At 41.1% G+C, this 16,024-nt stretch overlaps 1 long non-coding RNA gene across 2 annotated transcripts; it reads left to right on the top strand.

Moving 5' to 3' along the window:
- Positions 1 to 1,001: 1,001 nt before the first annotated feature.
- LOC309378496 lies at positions 1,002 to 7,110 on the top strand. 2 transcript variants are annotated; one of them, XR_014172110.1, is made up of 4 exons: positions 1,002 to 1,188; positions 2,820 to 2,976; positions 5,594 to 5,676; positions 6,928 to 7,110. It is a non-coding gene; the product is annotated as an uncharacterized lncRNA (long non-coding RNA). The 2 variants fall into 2 exon arrangements; XR_014172109.1 differs by lacking the exon at positions 2,820 to 2,976.
- Positions 7,111 to 16,024: the final 8,914 nt, after the last annotated feature.

The raw sequence follows: 16,024 nt of genomic DNA, 5'->3' as shown, positions 1-16,024 counted from the left end.
TAATCTAAATCTCGATGGCCATCAGAATTCAAGAACACTGCTGCTTTTTATTAATTTTGAAAGCAATGGTCAGTATAACTGCAGTGTTAATTTAAGATTATTTAGTTTAGTTGACTTCTTATTAATTTTGGTTCATCATCTTTTGCTTTAGACCAAAGTAGCAATTTGGTGGATTTCATGTGGGTAAATGGAGTCACATGGGTATAATTAATATGTCCTCCTATCTGTAATGCAATCTTAAAGCTTTAAGGAACTTTTGTAATTAGTAAAAGGGATTAGTACTAATGAGGTTTATCTTAATGGATTAGACTGAACCTAAGGATTAGATACGTTTAGTTCTGTTCCAGGGGATCTGACCCATTTTGCAGGTGGACTCTGGAGGTTACAGAGAGCTTTTGCATACAGTTCCCATGGTGTTTGTAGCTGCAATAATTTAGCAAAGAATGTCTGACCTGAGTGCTTCAAGTCAGGAAGGGTGCAACAACATAGTGCCTGGGAGCATGCATTTCAATAAAGTGTATTTGAATTAGCTTATTTGCTAAAGTTAATTTGGGGGACACTTTGCAGACAGCCTAGAACATGGGTAGGCAAACTAAGGCCCGGGGGCTGGATCAGGCCCAACTGCCTTCTAAATCCAGCCCACGGACGGTCTGGGAATCAGCGTGTTTTTACATGAGTAGAATGTGTCCTTTTATATAAAATGCATCTCTTTGTTATTTGTGGGACCTGCCTGTTTTTTTGTTTTTTTTTTTACATGAGTAGAATGTTTGCTTTTATTTAAAATGCATCTCTGGGTTATTTGTGGGGCATAGGAATTCGTTCACCCCCCAAAAAAAATTAGTCCAGGCCCCCACAAGGTCTGAGGGACAGTGGACCGGCCTCCTGCTGAAAAAGTTTGCTAACCCCTGGCCTAGAATTATCAGAGCCAATGACATCAACTTTGATAATCATGATGATTGGTTGCATGCCCTGTCTCCATCCTTTGTGAGGTGACAGTTGTGCCATGGTGCTGCCCTGCTGCCATTGTCAGACTCCTCAGGTGGAGTCTCAATGGCCAGTGGGAGATGTCATGTTCTCTTTTGCTGGTCAAGGGGTTTTGAATTTGGCTCACCTGAAAATTGGCCAATCACAGGCGGGCCTGGAGGCAGGGCAGAGCTAACTGCAACTCAGGCTGGAGTCTTCACTCAGGTCTGCTCCCCAGGCTTCAATTAGGCCTGCCTCCTCACCCAGCATTGCGGTGACCTTTGGATTTTCCACCCACCCTCCCTTGTTGCATGGTTAGCACCCACCCAACGGAGGGGGTAGTGTCCTTAGTATGGCCTTTCTATGGAACTATCAGTTGCTGTATTCAAGGCCAGGGAGGAATTTCTCATTCAGACTAATTGGGCTTGTCTGGATCCCACCCCCCACCTCATAGCAATCATCACAACTTTGGTAAATAAGGCACTGAGTAAGAGAGCCAGTGTGGTGTAGTGGTTAAGAGTGGTAGACTCGTAATCTGATGAACCGGGTTCCCTTCCTCACTGTTCCACATGCAGCTGCTGGGTGAACCTTGGGCCAGTCACACTTCTTTGAAGTCTCTCAGCCTCACTCACCTCACAGAGTGTTTGTTGTGGGGGAAGAAGGGAAAGGAGATTGTTAGCTGCTTTGAGACTCTTTCGGGTAGTGATAAAGTGGGATATCAAATCCAAACTCTTCTTCATCATCTTTAGTCAAGGACAGAAGGGGGCAGTTAAAGTCTTATCCTCCAAGGAAATGGGGTATCTAGTTAAAGGAATCCTAGGGGGAGGCGCTTCTGTCCATATGCCCAGGAGAAGGCTAAGGGCCATAGCACTCCCCAAGGTGGTGATCCTGTCATGGTTTGATGCCTGTCATAGGTCAACCCTATATCAGGATTGATCCCCCAGAAAATCTTCCAGCAGGTGGGCTGGTTAATACAGGAGACCCTCAATGCCTAAGCCAAAACTTACATCTGTCATCAAAAAAGTTGCGGCCTAATTAGAACCAAAGTGACATTGTACTGTGGTCCTTTCAGTTTCTACATATACAGCATCAAAGGGGTATTGGGCACACAGCATCTGGGCATGCAACTCCTGATTTATTAGGCTCACATTTAAACCTGGTCACATGGTTGATCCCTTCCGTATCTGCAGCTACAGAAGATAATGGTTTGATCAAAGATTCACTTTTTCTGAAGGAAGGGATGTTCCCCTGATGGAAGGAATTCTTCCATTGATGGAAGATCATTATCTGCTGTCCTAAAAGAAATAACCAGCCTACTCAGGTTAGGACTATTGATAAAGTGACCCTTTAATGATGGAGAAAAACTTGTATATCTCTACTGCCCAGAAAATGGCTAGATTTAGTATTTTTAAAAGCACATCCTCAAGCTACCTTAGTTTTCCATCATTTTTTATTATCATTATCCCTTATACTAGCAACACTTCAAAGAGAATAGAGATCAAGTATTTGTAATGGTCTCATGGTGACCTGTTAGGAGTCTTTGATTTAAAAATCTACCACCTATAATGGTAATAATGAGCATTTTAAGACTGCTCTAACCACCTGAAAGAAATCCCAAAGATGGTTGGGTGAGTCTTTCCATTGTGAGTTCAGATTTGATCGCTTCCTTCATAAAAAAAGAATGCCTTATTGGCAGGATGCTCAAAAAGAGAGTATTGATTTGAGAGCATAATTCTTTAAATCCTTTAGCAAAAAAATAAAATTGTAGAAAGACTAAAGAAGAATAGATTTCATGTATTTCAAATGAGATGAAGGAAAGAGAAATACTGTTAAGGAAACTAATGATTTCGTTATAGCTTCACTTCAAGAGATCTCCAGGGGTTCTGCAGCAGTTCACCTACTACAGAATGAGATACTGAAGAAGTTCTGAAGCAGTTGCCTGAACATTGAAGTCCGGTCCATATGCTTGATTTTCCAAAGGCTTAGATAAAGATAACCTTTTTGCCCCTGAATGTAAGATCCACTCCTTCCATAACCTGATCTCTTGAACTGACAAGTCACTGACAGAAGTGACTCTGGATCTTCATTGATTTTATTGATTTATTAAAGTCCTTCCAAAGGAGCTCAGGATGGCAAACACCAGGCATTGGCAAACTTGGCCCTCCAGATGTTTTGAGACTACAATTCCCATCATCCCTGATCACTAGGGATGATGGGAGTTGTAGTCTCAAAACATCTGGAGGGCGAGTTTGTCTATGCCTGGCAAACTCTGTTGTGATAAAAAATACCATTGAAAATAAAATAAAAACTAAGTTAAAACATTAAAACAAAAAAAATTCCTTCCAGTAGCACCTTAAAGACCAACTAAGTTAGTTCTTGGTATGAGCGTTCGTGTGCATGCACACATGCACACGAAAGCTCATACCAAGAACTAACTTAGTTGGTCTTTAAGGTGCTACTGGAAGGATTTTTTTTTTGTTTTGACTATGGCAGACCAACATGGCTACCTATCTGTAATTAAAACATTAAGTTATTTAAAGTACCCCAAGCAACAAAACACAATAAAACTTAGGTAATAAATTTAAGAACAGATGTAAACAAATCAGATTCTTTAAACAAAATGGGAGGGAGCATTATCTTATCCTTTGCCTACTTTCACATTACAATCTGGAGCATAGCCAGCATTGGGGGCATGTTCATTGGTGGTAGTAGGTGGTGTCTGAAAAAGGCTGCAGCAGAAGGCTTCCTCTGTGGATGCATGTTCTGGTCTCACATTTCCTTGGCACATGACATGGCACACTAGTCTGGGAATTACCGTTCTATCAACTCAATGGGAAACACTTCTGAGTGGCAAGTGTAGGCGGTAATATCGATGTTGGCCTCAGAAGGTTTTTTTTCTGTTGAAAGAATTAAATGAACATTGAGGATTACCATAATTCATTGTGTGCCACAGAGGCTCACAGAAACGAAGCCGAGAACGGCACTTTGTGAGAGAGATATTTACTAGGACATTGTTCTCCCTGTTAGTTTTGCTCTTTGTTAGCAAGGGGGGAAAACCCCCTCTTATATTCAGAAATAGATCCTGCAAAATAAAGTGGTGCAGTATAATGGCCAGTATAATAGGTTTTGCTGTGATCACAACTGAGACGTTGCATAGTGTATGTAGGCACAGTTTAATGCAAAATCCATTTCTGACAGTGTAATTCCCTCTTTTTTTAAAAAAAAGGAAAGGAAAATACTTTGCTCCTCTGTAGGTTTATTCTTGCTTTATAATGAGCACAAAGAAATCTTTACTTGATTTATTTTCCCAACACATGCTCAGGTTTGAATTCTCCCTCTAAAATAAATCAAGCTCTCTACAGAAACTTTCACTTTGACTCATCAATTAAGAAAAGAAGGGGAGGAAAGCCAGAGCAATGGCTCTAATTGTTGTGAACGCCTAATAAGCATGATCCATACAAGAACACAGATTCTAGGGTGCATGTGATTTCCTTTTGTTTTGTCTGAGATAGCGGATATACTGAGGAAATATTGTTGCAATACATTGGTACCTCGGGTTACATATGCTTCAGGTTAAATACGCTTCAGGTTACAGACTCCGCTAAGCCAGAAATATTACCTCGGGTTAAGAACTTTGCTTCAGAATGAGAACAGAAATTGTGCTCTGGTGGCGCGGCAGCAGCAGGTGGCCACATTAGCTAAAGTGGTGCTTCAGGTTAAGAACAGTTTCAGGTTAAGTACGGACCTCTGGAACGAATTAAGTACTTAACCCAAGATAGCACTGTACTATATTGGGAATAGAGGAGGCATTTGCTGGGTCCATATTGCAGACTCACATGGTCAATATATTCTGGAGTGATTTGCTGATCTGAATGTAGTCCTTATTTGGAATCCTTATTTGTGAATTACATTAGGTGGCGTGTATACACGGGGTTGGCTTAACACATCTTGCTGCCTGAAGCAAAGGACAAGATTGTGTCCCCTTCCTATTCCAGGCACAGAGTGGCAGCTGAATCCTATTTCAACTCTGGTGATGGGATAGCATGCAGGTTTAGGTAGCCCAGGATGGGCTGCATAGATCTGTCTTCCAACAGAGGGGATGACTGGAGGTCTTAGGAGGAACAGCTAAGAGGCTGCTTCTGACCCCCCGACTCTGACACTTTAGGCCTCACTTTGCCTAATGGTAGGGCCGCCCCTGGGTGTATATACTGTTACAAGCCATCCCAATCTCTGAGCGGTGCAAGATTCCAGGGGTTCCAGGTGCACTTACCAGGGTTTGTGTATCCTTTTGGAAAACATGAGGGACAGAGGGGACTGTGGTGCCTTTATGATATATGGTTTGTTTACATATATATGCAACCTGCACTTAGATGGAGAGAATGCAGAACTTTCACATTCCTTCCATTGCTGCAGCTTCCAATTCAAAGAGAACCCAACCATTGTGTCGGACCCTCTGACCAGCTGATCAGTAGCGCCTGTAAGCCCTCTTTGACCCAGCCACACCTTTACCTGTTCCTGACATCATATCTTACAGTGGGCCACAGGTTCTGAACCTTGGGCTAGGGCATGGGAGCGTCTGAAATAAGCCTAGAATTTGACTGATATTACTGAGATACTTCCTTTTTTGTAGGCTATTCCTAATGAATCTGTCTTGCAGTGCAAAGGCATAAAAACCGCAAACAAAGAAGCAGATAGGCTCCTATCTTAACAATGGTAAGGAAACGCTAATCTCTGTTAATTTGTTTTTCAAAAAAGAAAAACTTTTCTCAAGGGCCTTAAGTGACAGGAAAGAAACTTTTTTTTGTAAGAGGAGCTGAATTTTAAGAATAAATTTAAAAGTTAAAGTGCACCAGATTAATCACCACCCTTGTAGCTCATTTGCAGAAGCACTGAAGCAGCCTACAAAGCTTATACTAATCTGTTTTCAGTCCCGGTATCTTCATTTCCTACAAATTAAATATATTCAGTGTCAATGCAGAATTAAGGTTTTCTTATGTGTATGAAATGAAAGAAGGAAAAAAACTGTATGGAGGAATCTATAACATTGTTTTCCTGCAAGCTATCAGAAATATATATATATATTTATCAGCATTCATTCTCCCAAGCCCCCTCCTGCATTTTCTGACTTGATTTGACGCTAAAGCCACTGATTAAGGTCTGAATTTTCAGGAGCTGCAAACATTATAAATTGCAGTGTTAACAAATGCCTGGACCTGAAATGAACTGAGCCAAATTAGATGCAGACCTAGGTTGGATCCAAAGCACTTTGGAGTTACTGAGAGCTTTTCCACTGACCTCTGTTAAAACCTGGTGCAGCTTCAGTAGTTTTAATGGGGTTGGAGTTGCTGCAGAATAACTGTGCTCTCATTCATATGAACTCATGCAATTCTCTTGCTAGGGGTAGCACGATAGATAATGAAAGGCAATGAAGGCCAGTCCTAATGGGGCTCTTTTCTGTATTATAGTAGGAATCATGCACCAGAGTAACCCATCATCTTAGGGTAATTTGGGGGTGATTATTTTACCTGCTTTTTTTTAAAAAAAAGTCTACAGGATGGTTTCAATACTTTAATTTGAATTAGTCCAGCATCTTAAGTTACAACAGGTGTGGGGAATCTTCAGTCCTCTAGATGTTGCTGAATTACAACTCCCACCATCCTCAGCAAGCCTGACCAATGATGAGAATTGTGGTTCAGCAACATTTGGTGGGCCAAAGAGTCCCCATGCCTGATTTACAATCTCCCGACACAACATCCTTATTGCCATGTTTTATTCTCCCCAAATATACAAATTGTGGCTTTGCTGTTTTTCGTAAAATTATCTGAAGGAGAAAATTCTCATGCAAACCATTTGTGACCTTGATCCTCAATGCTGTAAAAAGGGAAATAAAAGACCTTTCATCTAAAGTCTACCACTTTTCTTTAAGCTGAATCATTTGGTTCTGATCTTTCTTTCTTTCGACAGGGCAGACTGATCCTGGCCCAGCCTCATCTACACCAACCGAAGGCATGGCAATGGCTTTGCTAAGACCTTTCTGAAACTGTGGAAGTTAGCTTGGGAAATATGTTATTGTATTCTGTGGTGACAGATAATAATTGTACCTGAAACCCTGTAATGATAAGACAATACAGATAGCTTTTCCATTCAGGAGGTTGTTTTTATATTAGATACAGCTTTTCGGTGGGAATTGACATTGGGCAGGATCTCCTGGTGGGATAGTGGAGGTCAGCTCCCAGCTTCCCATTATTGGGGATCCCCTTAAGGGATGTGGAATGCCGCCCAAAGTACAGATGCACAGACTTGGAGGCAGATGACTTACTCATCACACAGCAACTGGGGTATACAAGCTGATCCTTCCCCAATGCCAAGCCAAACCCTCCTGGGCTATTGTTAACCAACAAATGTGACCTTGCTTCCAACCATTTAAATCTGTCCTTTGATTATTTCTCCGCACTCCACCCTTGGCTTTTTGTTGTACCCAGATGTGCAGTTCATATTGTGAATGACGGGATAGATATATGGCTTTTTAGTCAATTTGATAATACATTACCTGTTCAAAGACCTAAAAGAGGAACATTCCTTTAGGTGTTCTATCTATACTCAGCTGCATATAAATAAGCTTGGCTCTGTGGTGTCTAGGCTGTGAAACTGGACAGCTGATCAGCCACCTTATTTCAAGCAAATGGGCACTGTTTGTTTTGGTACTTCTGCTACAGCTTGCCCAAGTAGTGTCTACCATGATAGAAAATAACTTGGACCTCAGAGTGACTCATTGTGCCATAATAATTTTTTTTAGATGTTATGCCATGCTTAAATGGAAAATCCCCCCCATCTACTAAAGAAAAAGAAAAGATGGAGAGAGCTGATTTTTTTTTTTTAAGAAAAGTATCTCAGTATCCATTTGGTTTTCCCTTTCCCTTGTGTGGAAGAGGATCCACCTGCGAGTTGATGCCATCGATGTGGAAATGGGGCAAACTGAAAATAGTTTTAAAATGAGAAACCAAGAGAACCCAAAATTTACAGATTCGTCCAGCTGGCGCTTGTGGCAAGGGATGATGCAGATCTAAGATGGCAGCTTTCCATGGTTCTAGCCTGGTCTGAATCCACTGACCACCCCTTTGTAGCAATAAGTTAGACTAGAATTCAAGTGTTTGCTTCAGTCATTTAATGTCATTCGCCTCTGTAATTCCAGCTATTTACATGAATCCAACTCCTCTTTTGTCATGACTGATTTATTCAGGATTGTAATCTGCATCTATTCCTGATAAGCCAACATTAATAAGGTCAAGGGAAAGCCAGTTACTATTGACCATTTCTTTCTTATGAATGTTTGAGTCACAGTAATTAATTTTGGGGTAGGCAAAGTTTTAAATGTTTTTGCTTTTAATTATCTCTGAGGCAGCATTCATTATGGAAATGAGCTACAATTATTTCAGCTTCTTTCCTCCCACCAGGTTTCCAGATTACATAAAACAGTTGCATACCTAAGAGAGACAGGCATCTTTTCAAATCCTGCATTATACATGTTACACTAAATGTCACAAATGGTTTCACTGCAATATTAATGAAATTCAGCTGGGAAAGCCATTAGAGTTGTATTTCACACCTGTACAGAACATCACTTAAAATCAGAACTATTTAGCTGAGGGTGGGTTGGTTTTTTTAAAGCTGCTTTGGATTCTGTACAGCATTCCAAATAAGTTTCTGCTTTTTTAAAACAGTTGTTCAGTTACGGCACGTTATGATGGGTCCAGAGTCTAGTCATGATCAGCCAAGAAGGTTCTCTCTCATACAGATCTAACTTGTAAATGGCTTTTAACTAAACAGTTCCCCCTTGCGTATGGGAACTATTGCAGAGTAAGGAAAGGCATGCACGTGTGGAATTAATACAATTTATATAGATACAGAAGCCAGCATTTTGTAGGTTCAAACCTGGCAACTGGCAATTATTGCTAGAGAGGGGTTTTTTTAAGTGCATATTATACAATTTGCATATACTCAATCAAGGCTGATTAAGGTTTGCTTGAACACTTCTGAGTACCCATAATAATGTGCCTCTTTGAGTGAGTGAATGAATATGGTATATGTATAAGGAGACAGTGTAGTGTAGTTGTATGAGCAAGAATGATGACATCTGGTAGATGCTGCTGGGTTATAATTTCCATCGCCCTTGAGTAGGACCTCAGAGTGGCTATTTCTATTGGCCATACTGGTTATTTACATTAGATTTTCTTGGAAATCCCACCCACACACTCATTCAACATTTGATTTGCTCCTTGTACTGCCATCCTTGCACACTTTCTTTGAAATGAATTCCAGTGTGACTTATTTTTGTGTAAACATGGATCTGACTGCACAGTTAATTACCAAGGTACTGGCAACCGCCCACTGCCTTCCTGCTTTTCCATATTGTTATGGATATCTTTTGCATTTGGGAACGCATAGAACTCTTTGGAGGCACTCATGATAGATATTCATTTGAGGGGATTTGTTGGAACAGCTATATACTTTGCCTTGCAAACAGCCTTGCTTTAATTTACTATATTTTTCCCCATACTGCAGCATTTAGTGGACACATTTACTCAGAGAAACACTTCGCATTCATTGCTATTAGTTCCTGGCTTATATTCTTCTTCTTTTCAATGGTGCTTTAAATTTGTTATGGATAATTTTTATGTGGCAGCAAATCAGACTTCAAGGACAGATGCCGGCTTACCTACCTTTTGTTGCCATTTTATTTTATGCCAGTATCATCCATTTATTTTATATTGGCTGGCATGCCAGCCACTTGCCACTATTAATGAATATGCTGCTGGATCTCAGAGCGGAAGCTGGCAAAATCTATATTAATGTTTAAGAGGATGTATAAACACAGTAAATTTTAATGCATGAAAAATGTCGGCATCCTCATTTTTACTTTTATGCTTGATCTTTTCATCTAGATGACATTCCTCATTTTTACTCATAAAGTCGCTTTGATAAAATGCAGGGATATTCAGCAGGAAAACAAAGAGTGAAAACATTATGACTACTAAAAGGAGTCATTATGCTTTCTATAAATGTGGACCTTTCCCTTTTTCCCCTGGGAAAATGGGGGTTGTTTCAGAGGTTCTTACCAGATGTCTGCAGGAAGCCTGAAATCAGGACTCAAACACAGGTCCATGGAGGCAGAGCATAGCCATCGTGGCTAGCAGCCACAGGTAGCCATATCCTCCATTAATTTATCTAATCCTCTTCTAAAGGCACGCAAGTTGGTGGGCATCAATGCCTCTTGTGGGAGTGAATTACATGGTAGTAGTAGTAGTAGTAGTACTAGTAATAATAATAATAATAATAATAATAATTTATTATTTATACCCTGCCCATCTGGCTGGGTTTCCCCAGCCACTCTGGGCACCTTCCAAAACAATATTAAAATACAGTAATGCATCAAACATTAAAAGCTTCCCTAAACAGGGTTGCCTTCAGATGTCGTCTAAAAGTCTGGTAGTTGTTGTTCTCTTTGACATCTGGTCGGAGGGCGTTCCACAGGGTGGGTGCCATTACCGAGAAGGCCCTCTGATTGGTTCCATGTAACTTGGCTTCTTGCAGTGAGGGAACCGCCAGAAGGCCCTCAGCACTGGACCTCAGTGTACGGGTAGAACGATGGGGGTGGAGACGCTCCTTCAGATATACTGGACCGAGGCCATTCTAGTTCAGCTAGAATTGTGCTGTATCAGTGTACACAACACACACAAGAGGCTGCCTTATTCCAGGCCAAACTATGTGCCTATCAAGCCTATGATTTCTACTCTGACTGGCAGCAGTTCTCCAAGATCTCAGGCAGAGATCTCTCCCAACATTTGCTATTTTATCCCATTGACAGGAGAGGAACTGGAAGTCATGGACATCCAATGAAGCTGAGTGTTGTAAGATTCAGGATGAATAAATAAAAGTACTTATTCATACAGCAACATAGTTAAACCATGGAACTCCCACAGGAGCAGTGCTCTTTTTCAGCTGGAGCACACCAGAGCGCAGTTCCAGCACCTCTCTGGTGGGTGCCATTGTGTGTGCACCCACTTCATGCCTTTACATACTTCTGAGAAGCCCAAAACAAACATTTCAAGTCAAAATGGAAGCTGGCTAGCATGTGCGAGTCTGCACTTTCTTTAGATCTATGACTCCACCTAACTCCTAGCTGCTTCTAGCAGGGATTGGCCAAGCTAGGGGGTGGGCCCAATTCATATTTCATTTTCTTCAATCCATCTCCCATGTAGCACTGGCGGGCTTTCAGCTTTCCAGCCTGGCATATATGAAGTATTTGCATGAGGGACCTTCTGAGCTTCCCTAGCCATCCACCTGAATCTAAGAGAACAAGGCCGTGAGTGCACATTTATTTGACCTGCACCAGAACCAGGGGTGACCCCCAAACCAGCTAGGGTGACAGCTTGCCATAGTTTTTAGCACCTCTCTGGGCAGTGAATGTGGCTGTTGTCAAACCAGCATCTGTTCAGGGCTGTTCAGAGCTGCCCTGAGTCACCTGGCAGCTTACTGTAACAATTTCATGGTGAGTTCTGCATAGGAGTCAGTGATGGCAAACAACTTGGATGGCTTTAAAATATCAGACAAATGCATGGAGGAGAGGCCTATTGATGATTACTAGCCATGATGGCTATGCTCTACTTCCATAATTGGATGATTCTGAATACCAGTTGCTTGAAACCACAGGAGAGAAGAGTTCTCTTGCCTGTGAAAAACCCTTCAAGGACAACTGTTCAGGCAGTGTGAGAACAGATGTGCCACTGGCTTGATCCAACAGGTTCTTTTTATGTTCTTATGTTCTTTGAAGCATGTGTGAACTACTGCTAAGCAATGGTCCCTCCCTAAAACCCTAAAAGATCCTGGGGTGACTTGTGTTGCTCAAGCAATGTACACAATGTCGTATTTGTTTGCTGGACATAAAATAAAAGCAAATAACCAGTAAAATAGCATAGATAATTTGCAGGTGGAGGGGAAAGGGACTCCTCAACATGCTAACTGGAATTCCCTAGTTAAAGCTATCAATCCATGGTGGCTCCAGCTGTGACTGGGTGCAGAAGCTGTAGCCACTGTCATTACTGCACATGAGTAGTAATAAAATTTAGATTTTGACTCTCTCTCTCTCTCTCTGTGTTTGTGTGTTCTGAGGAGTCCAAACATATTCAAGTAAAAAAGCTGAATTGGCTTTGCTTATGCATAGCTAGATGAGATCTAATTAAGGTCCCCCCTGCTTCATCATGCAGACTATTAAGGAGACATAAAGTATAACCCCCGCTAACTGTTCATCAGAATGCTTCTTCATAAATGAATAATTTATTTATTTTACTTCAGAATCCATTTGAGTCACACATTTAGGAGCTTCCCACAAATCTCTGATATCCATTAATACTCAATCTCAATGAAGCAAACATGGCATTCTTTGATATTATTTTTACCAAAAGGTACTAGTACGCAAGCTGAAAATCCATAAAGAAATGTGAGTGGGCCTGCAGTACCGTGTCTTATAAAAGAAGAATGAATAGTCTTGGGCACCTGGTAGAATCTTTGTGACTTGACCCTTGTACAAAAATACAAACACAGAAGAAGCTAGAGATGAGGTTACAAGCCTTCTATGAACATGCAGCTTTTGAGGTCCCTGACAGTAATTCATGCATGACATTTCTTAGTTTATATTTGAGGTTCTATCATATCTGCCAGGTTCGATTGTTGACATGGATATTGCTAGTCTACTGGTGTGGGAAATTATCCTTATTTTTCCTGCTGCCTAATGTGATCTGATTTACTTCCCATTTTGAAAAGAAAATTGGTGTCTGAATGAGCAAAGAGGGCAGAAAGTGCACAGGTTGAAAGCAGCATGGAGTGATGCATCAGAATGTGCATCAGGGTGCAAACATCTGCCAGCCCAGCATTATTCCTGCTGGGATGTCCCTTCTGATACACATTCAAATGTGAATTCCACATCTAGTGAAACTAGCCGCTATGCTGCTGTAATGTTTGTACAACTATATTTTCAATGGGAAAGGAACCAAGAGCCTACATGTGTAGAAGTTGTCCAGAAAACTACAGATATCAGAGACACTCCATGGACTTCTTGTTGCTATCTGAGAGCATAGTAGGCAAAATGGAAAAATTCACAGGGACTGGTTTCATGCCCCCCTAATTTATGATACTGTGTTTACCATTCGGTTAAAAAAATTGCTGATGATGTCTGTAGGAAAATGTCATGCTTATCCACATCTCTTGCTAGTGCACTCATCCATTCACCCTCTGAATCCCCTGAGAACAACTGCAAACTAAAAATTCATCTCAAAATGTCACCAGTCAGGAAAGCAATGCTTAAAACATGATTTTTCTGTGATTTCCTTTTCAGTTTGCCATCTCCTTGGTTGATCATGTGGATCTGATAGGTATTCAGCATTTTTTTGCTTCTTCAAGTGGAAAGTCCATATTTACTGTTGGTCCAAATATTTATCACCAGATTCATGAAAATTAGCAATGGGATAAGCTTCAGAGTGAAGCCAGATGTGCTTGTCCTTTGCTTTAACCTTTTTTGGCTGTAGTTTTTCTCTTAAGGAGAACCTCTCTGGGTCAATGGCTTTTAGATTTGTACTCATATTTGACATTATGAAGTCACAGTTAGGTATCCTTGGCCACAATGCTATCAAAATTTACCTTTGAAGTATGTCCCATTGAGGTATGCATAGATAGACATGCTCTGTTTAGTCTCTGTTTTCATAAATGCATCTTGATGTTGTAAATTCTGCAATCAAGACCTTCAAGACTTCAAAAAAGTCCCTTCAAATGCTAAAGTTCTCCAATATCCATGACAGGGAACTCAGGCATGGGGACCAATTGTAGCCCTCCAGGATTCAGCATCATTCAGCCCTTGGGACTCTCCCAAGGCACATCTACTCCACAAAGCACATCCCTTTGTTCTAGGCCGCACCACTCTTTGGCCCTGCTCTGTGGCCTCCTTGGGTCCACTTCCTGGCAGGGATGTATCCTTAAATTGTGACAATGTCTCCTGCTTGCCTGGATAGAGGTGTTTGTGTAGAAACTTCTGGCTTTTATGTGGCTGGGATGTAACCAACTGCACAAATGTCACAATTATTACCTCTGGCCTTGCACACCACTGCATGTGGTACCCAGAAGACTGTTCACAAGGGCCTGCTGCCCTTAGGCTGGAGAAGATTCCCTACCCTCAATCTAGGGTCTTATTCTAAAGAAATTCCATCAGGGGAAACAGAATTATGATGGTAAAAATACAAAAATAGAAAAGGGAAAAAATAGAATTGGAGAAGCAGACCTGAATTTCTCTGCATTCCTGTTGATGCACATGTAATAAGATGATGAACAAATAACAGGAGTATGTTCCTTCTTTTTAATGACTGAGATCCCTTGCAAAATTTAGCTCGGAGGCATTGATAAATCTGTTACGTGTAAAATTTCTATCATTATACAAATTCTTCCCTCTAAGTAAATAGGAATTTCTTCCCCATTCATCACTTTTCACAGCATTAACCTTTCTACCATTCCCTGAGTTGACTTGCAATATGGGATTTACTCTAATGATTTATGTATCACATGGTAAAATGTTCAGAGAAAAACCTGCTTTTACCCACTAACCCTTGAGCCATTTTAATTTGTACCTTTTGTAGAGTTTCCAGAAAACACGTCTGTTGCTCTTTAGCAAGTTCATAGTAACAGCAATATTTTCAAGGAGATAACGCTACCACATTACTGATCTGCTTATTTTACATATAAACCATCAAATCTGACTTCTAAGCCAGGCTTTGAATTTATAGAACGTTATTAATATGGGTAGGGAGAATTTGACAGATTGGGCACATGGGATTTTAGAGACTAGTCGGCTTCATTAGTTTTTTTAATGAGTTGAATAAAGAACTGCCATTGTAGAAGTAACTAAGCTTAGGGCCAGTTCACACACACCTCTAGAATGCACCCGCTGTTTTCTATGCAATTGTGTCTGGACCCCAATTGTTTAGAAAAACAATGTACAATAGGTTATGGATTCAGCAGAGATTGCTGTGATTCAGGCCATGTGCTTTGAAGTTGCATTTTTTGGTGTTATGGCAATCTTGAGTACATTCATGTACCTCCAGGTCGCAAAGCTACATAGAAACCCCTGATGAAATGGAGTTAAAGCCCCTTGGGGGAAGGGATTTTGATGCACACCGCCTCCCTGAATTTGAAAGGGGTGTACACAAGAATCCCATTCTAAAATGGACATTCCCCGCCCCCCCCATGATTCTAGATGGGGATTCCATGCCAACCTGCACACGATGAAAGTCACCTGTGTGATACTACACACATGACGCTTCCTCTTTATGGGAGAGGGAAATCAGTGCATAATATCCTTTGTCAATGTTGAATGCAAGTCTGTTTACAGCATGGATACACACTGGGAAGCCATTGTAAAGAATGAGTTACCAGTACATGTAGGAAAGGAATGAGAAAACAGTGGTTCTCCAGACGTTGTTTGATTCCAGTTCCCATCAGCCTGAACAAGCATGGGCTATAGTCAGAGAGTTGCATTAGATCTGGAAGGCCACAGGTAAGCCATCCCAACTGAAGGGGAAAAGGAAGCAAGCTCAGTTGGGAGAGCATGAAACTCTTAATCCCAGGGTCATGGGTTTGAGCCCCACATTGGGCAAAAGTTTCCTGCATTTCAGGGGGTTGAATTAGATGACCCCTTTTTTCCCTTCCAACTCTACAAGTCTATGATTCTGATAGCTCAGTGGACCTCATATGGCTTAGCTATAGATTTTTCACCTTGAAGCTTTAACTGTGGTAGAAACAGGAAAAATTCTACATAATATATTCATGCAGTCATTATATCCATGTTCTCCATTCATCGCAGTCTATGCAGGTTGTTTCTCCCACACGTGAATGAAGTCAGTGACCCTAAGAAACAAACAAATGGCAGAGTAGCAGCTTCTGAAGCCATTGAATCATTACTAATCAATTCATCTTTTGTGTGCCATTAAAATGCCAGGATCAACATGTGTTCAGTTTTGTA

Source organism: Podarcis melisellensis, assembly GCF_964234715.1.
Source record: "Podarcis melisellensis genome assembly, chromosome: 10".
NCBI lineage: Eukaryota > Metazoa > Chordata > Lepidosauria > Squamata > Lacertidae > Podarcis > Podarcis melisellensis.
The sequence above is the reverse complement of the archived record's forward strand: the minus strand, read 5'-3'. Positions and strand labels throughout refer to the sequence as shown.